Below are 6,000 nucleotides of genomic sequence, written 5' to 3' on the forward strand. Positions count from 1 at the left end.
GTCCAGAATCAGATTCAAGATATTGTGTCTGACCTACAAATCTGTCCACAAAACCTGTCCAACCTACATTTCTGATCTCACAAAGAGGTACACACCTAGCCGCTCACCCCGCTCCTCCAATGAACTTCTCCTGCCTGCCCCCCGCATCACCCAGCCCCATGCATGCCTCTAAGACTTCTCAAGAGCTGCTCCAATGCTATGGAACTCCCTACCTCCACCCATTAGGGCAGCCCCCTCCTTCAACATCTTTAAGAAGGCCCTCAAAACTCACCTTTTCACTCTGGCTTACCACCCCTCACAAGTGCTTTTAAACCCGCAGCTGAACTCTGGTCCACTACCTTTCGTGTCCCTGCCTTTCCCTCTAGATTGTAAGCCTTCAGGCAGGGTCCTCCTCCTTATGTCTCCTACCTGATCACGCAACTCCATTACTGTACACACATCCTATGGATCTGAGTGAACTCAACTTGCCTAATTAATCTCCATGCTCCCATCCAGTGACTGACTAAGCATTACCTTGTACTCATACTGTGCTACGTGATCTGGTTTTTCTTGTATTCCTGTATTGTCTTATTGCTGTATGTCACCCCTAAATATTATCTTTAACCTAAACTAATGTCCAGCGCTGCGTAATATGTTGGCGCTTTATAAATACAATAAATATATATTTCTTCTTTTTAAATGTTAAAATTGCTGATAATAGAAAGGACCAGTGTGGTTTAAATGATAAAACTATATATTTTGCCTCTGAATTCAAGTTATGCAAGGAGAGGTGTGTGGTGGAGGCATGGTTAGAGGTGTGGCAGGGACATGTCTTAAAGTGTCCCTCTTTCTGATCTAAAAATGTTGGGAGGTATGCAGTCACTAGGGGTGTGGCAGGGGTGTGTCTTAAAGTGTCCTTCTTTTTATCTCAAAAAGTTGGGAGGTATGCTGTACCCAATCTAAGATTCAAGCAATTTTTTGGTTGAATGTATCAGTCGGACATGCTTGACTGGGTGCACAGTGGTAACAGCGTGCAATAATTGCAAGCTGGGCATATATAAAATGGACATATAACTATGGTAGGGATTAGATTGTGATCTCCTTTGAGGGACAATTAGTGAAAACTTAGGCTATATATAGTCTGTGAAGCGCAGCAAAAGATGTTGGCACTATAAAATAATCATAAGCGGTGTAATCCCCCTGCCACTGCCAATGTTTTAGTCTGAGTGTCTGCCATACTTCTGCATACTGGTCCCACATGACTACCAGCATATAGCACATGGGGCGCATGTGTGATGTTACACACACTCCCCACATTCAATAAACCTGGAAGCCACGTGGGGCACCAATGCATAAGTATAGTGGACACTTGGGGATAGTGTGACAGGTGAAGTATAAATACATGGACACTGGTGGGCACACAGAGGCGTATCTAGAGGGGTGCAGGCATGGCCTGTGCCATGGGCGCCACAGCACCATGGGGCGCCATGCCTGCTTCGGTACTGCACTGCCGTGCCTCCCATCACTCATACCTATCAGATCAGATTAATTATGTTAACTGGGGAACATGTAGGGGCCCACTTGGGTTAGTGTTAGAAAAGAGGGTAGAAAGGGAATAAGAAGAGATATTTCCTAAAAAGTAACTTCAGCAATATCCTGAGCCCAAAAACACAAACAATCATAACAAATATACGCGAGAAAGGATACTGTTTTTAGAGGGGGGAGGCGCAATTTCAGAGTTTGCCATAGGCTCTATATTACCCAGATACGCCCCTGTGGGCACATAAAACATTTGGAGGTCTCTTGGTTGAATCTACCCATCATTGCTAGATGTATGGGCACCTTAACTTTTCTCTGAGGACATATTGTCACACCTCAATAAAATGCTTTTAAAGCTATCAGCAAGCAAGAAAAAACTCAAAATAAATTTAATATCATGCTTTTACATAATTTTTAGTATTTTTTTCAACTGCTGGAAAGTTACTTATTTTTATTTTATAATTTTTAGAGAAGATTACACTTTTTCTCCTGGTAAATTTGAATAAGGGCCACTGACTCTGAAGTTTACATGAACACAACCATTATAAGGAATGTTTTCTGATTTTACCTGCAATAGAATTGAGCCATGGTCCTGACAGTTTCCTGTCTGTGAACCTTGTTGCATTGTGGGAAATAACAGCTGTTGCCAAACCTATGTGCATATGAACTGTAGGCTCTTGGGAATTCAAACAACATGAACAAATTACACGGCAAGTATCAACCATTTCTTCATCTATCTGGTTTTTAACTCCTCACTTTGCAGTGTCTTCATTAATTTGGTAAATTTTGGTAAAGTTTCACTCTAAGCACATGTCTGGCACGCATCCTCCTCTCCGTGACCATATTCTTTCTCATTGAGTGCACCTCCACACGTGCAATGATTTTATCACACACGGCACGCTTTGAGGCTACAGGTCTGTGGGGACCTGTTCAGAAAGAGAGTGTCAGATACAGGTAATGTCATTTTCAAAATATGCAAAGTAACTTAGCAACTCCCTCAAGAGGTAGAGCACATTGTTGAAGCTCTGGCCAGCTAGTTAGTTTGCAATGCACACCAGTAAAACAATGCTATTTAGATGTGTACAAAATGGCTGAGTTGAGGTCAAGTAAAGGAAAGTTTAGTTTAGATTTGCTTTAACACATTAGCAGCTACAGTAGAGTTATCTTGTTTGAGCTAAGTGCACTGCTTCTGACCTCAGTCGGCAGAACTCGTTGTACTGTAAATTCTTGGAATGCTTTGATCTCTCTCTCTACTAGCAGAAAATATAGAAACTGAAAGCAGAAGTCCTCTGTTATTGCCTCACACTGCCACCTAGTGACAAGTGGCTATAAATACACATTACAGTATTACTAATTACAAGCAAGGCAATATAAAATATAAGGAATAAAAAATATGCTAAAATAAATTGGCCTGGAGCACTTGCAAGCCTCTAAATAAATTGGCTGCTAAAGGGTTAACAAAGGCAATATGAGGTTCCGCAGCAATGGCATGCTGACACATGGGCACCATCTGGAGTAAGGAGGGATTACATTCTGCCCTCCTGCATTGTATGTTAACCCATGAACAGATGTGGTCATGAGATGATTAGGAAATGAAATATAGACATCTGAGGTCATATTCCACACACATACTGTACAACCCGATTCATTTTCCTCATGCTTACAAGCTTAAGCTTCAATAGATTATGATAAAGATCACATGCAAACCAAGAAAAAGCCACATCTCATATCTTGTTATAAAATCTGCTTTGTAATTCCTTCCTTCATTTGGAATACTAATTGATGGTCCGTGACCTTCCAATGTTTGGCTGACATTGTTTTAAGCTGAGCCGGCCCTGCTAGTTAAAACGCCCAAACGAAAGTCTGCGTGTGGTTTTGGTTTCTTATTGCTTGCAGGTTTCTGCCTAAAATACATATCAGGCCAACAGCCTATAAATTTAAGATGTATTCTGCACATCGCTGGTTACATGATACCACATGAAGCTTATCCTCCGGCCATGTCCAACAAGTTGTAACTAAAGATGGCCTTAGTTAGTTTTGAACTCGAGTCGCAAAACACAAGAGAATCAGTGTTGGAAACACGCACAGTATCACATCTGCAGTAGTAATGATCCAATATGTCACTGCAAACAAACTTACATGTAAAATCACATTATAATACCAGTGGATAGTAATATATACCGTATATTCCGGCGTATAAGACGACTGGGTGTATAAGACGACCCCCAACTTTTTCAGTTAAAATAAAGAGTTTATGATATACTCACCGTATAAGGCTACCCCTCTTCCAGCGTACACCAAATTAAGAAAAAAATCATATACTGGTGCTGTACTGTATGTGGTACCCAGTATATAACAGTATATAGTCAATTGACTGGTTGGATTGGTCAGCTCTCCCTCTCCCTAAGTGGATTGGTCAGCTCTCCTTGTCTACCTGTTTATCAGAGCGGTATGGAAGAATAGATCGTGCTGTGCCCATAAAACACACCCCTTTCACCCTTCTGGCCCCACCCTTATATCCTATTTACCTCCCTCTCTGCCTCTCAGATCTCAAACATATGCGCCTGCGCCGCTTCACTACAGTCTTCAGCAGCAAGATCTGAGAGACGGTAACAGGATAGGGGGTATCACCCAGCATCAATCATACCCGGCGTATAAGACGACCCCCAACTTTTTTAGAAGATTTTCAAGGGTTAAAAAGTAGTCTTATACGCAGGAATATACAGTATATGCATGAATATGTCAATATAAACCAACAGCTGAGAGAGAGGGGCTCCATCTGCTTGTGACAAGCATCACACCGATATGCTCATGTTGGAGCAATAATGCTTTTGAAAGAGATTTCTCTTCTGATCATCCAGGGATAATGGAAGGAACAGTCTTCTTCAGGAAGAGTTAGAGCAGATGGTAAAGGAATTCCTGCCCTTTTGGTGCAGGGAACGAGTTAAAAAGTCGATCACTCTTTTTTTAGATGGAAAAATGTTAACTGTCCGGCGCAGTAGAAAAGTTAAAGGGACCAAGTATATGAATCCGTTCCAATATCCTCAACTAGTACTGCTGATGATTCTTAAGCCCTCCCTGTCTATGTGTTGGATTTAAGTCGCCCTTAAAGAGGAACTCCAGTGAAAATAATGTAATAAAAAATTATTTCGGCATTGTTTGCCCATTGTAAAATCTTTCCTTCCCCTGATTTACATTCTGACATTTATCACATGGTGACATTTTTACTGCTGGCAGGTGATGTCACTGGAAGGAGATGCTGCTTGTTTTTTTGGCAGTTGGAAACAGCTGTAAACAGTTATTTCCCACAATGCAACAAGGTTAACAGACAGGAGACTGCCAGGACCATGGTCCTCACAGTGTGGGAGGGGTTTCATCACAATATCAGCCATACAGAGCTCCTTGATGATCCGTTTGAGAAAAGGAACAGATTTCTCATGTAAAAGAGGGTATCAGCTACTGATTGGGATGAAGTTCAATTCTTGTTTACGGTTTTGAATTGTTACTGAATTGTTAGGCCAAAAATATAGGGAACGAAAGCTGTAGCGACACTCTGCTTGGCTGTAGCAGCATGTACAGCTCAATGGAGAGGTGTGGTGGGACAAGTGTCAATGGGCCATATTAAATAAATAAATATTAGTAAATTCAACTAGCAGTGCACAACAATTTTAATGTTACTTGCACCAACCACGCAGTGCACGTTGCACAATTAACCCAAACAACCTACGTTATCTTTGTTACATAAGCATTACTAGAGCAAATGCCCAATGCACCTCAGTAGTTAGTGTAAAATTACTTTCTGCTCCCTCGGCTTCCTAACTTATCAGTTCATTTTTGAAATGAGGGAGGACTGCCTACGATTGCCCCCATTATAGGACAGATTCCATTCCCTACCTTATTGCAAATTTCATCCAACTGAAAAAAGTATGCAAACTGCAAAACTTGGGGTCCATTTAGATAGTGTCCTCCTGGACCAGATTTCAACCCGTGGACCCAGCAATGACTAATACTGTATATCTTTGATACTAAGCGGCTACAAACGTTCAATCTGCAAGCTTGTAGTAGGTGGAAATGTTTGCCTGTTTTTTTGTTTTGTTTTTTTTTAATTAGGCACTTGCACATTTTGCACATTTTGTTAATCTTACCCAGTTGACCCTATTGTAAACATGTCCTTATGGGGCCTCCTTAAAATGGAAGAAAACAGCTGATCACCAGAAAAGTGACATTATTTCTCCTGAAATAACAGCATTCTATCGATTGCATATTTACGGGGGATCAGCAGGCAGCTGCTAACAGGTGCACTAAAATCACTGAATGTGTCAGAATGGAAAAAGATACAAAGGCTCATTTACCATCATATAATTAGCTAAGCTACTTCTTGCTTGTGGTCCAGCTTTGGATGGACTTCTACAAGGAAGATGCAGCAGAATTTAGACTGTAAATGACAGACTACACTATAATGCGGTTCTCAGAAGTGAATGT

The sequence above is a fragment of the Hyperolius riggenbachi genome, chromosome 1, assembly GCF_040937935.1.
Source record: "Hyperolius riggenbachi isolate aHypRig1 chromosome 1, aHypRig1.pri, whole genome shotgun sequence".
Lineage (NCBI taxonomy): Eukaryota > Metazoa > Chordata > Amphibia > Anura > Hyperoliidae > Hyperolius > Hyperolius riggenbachi.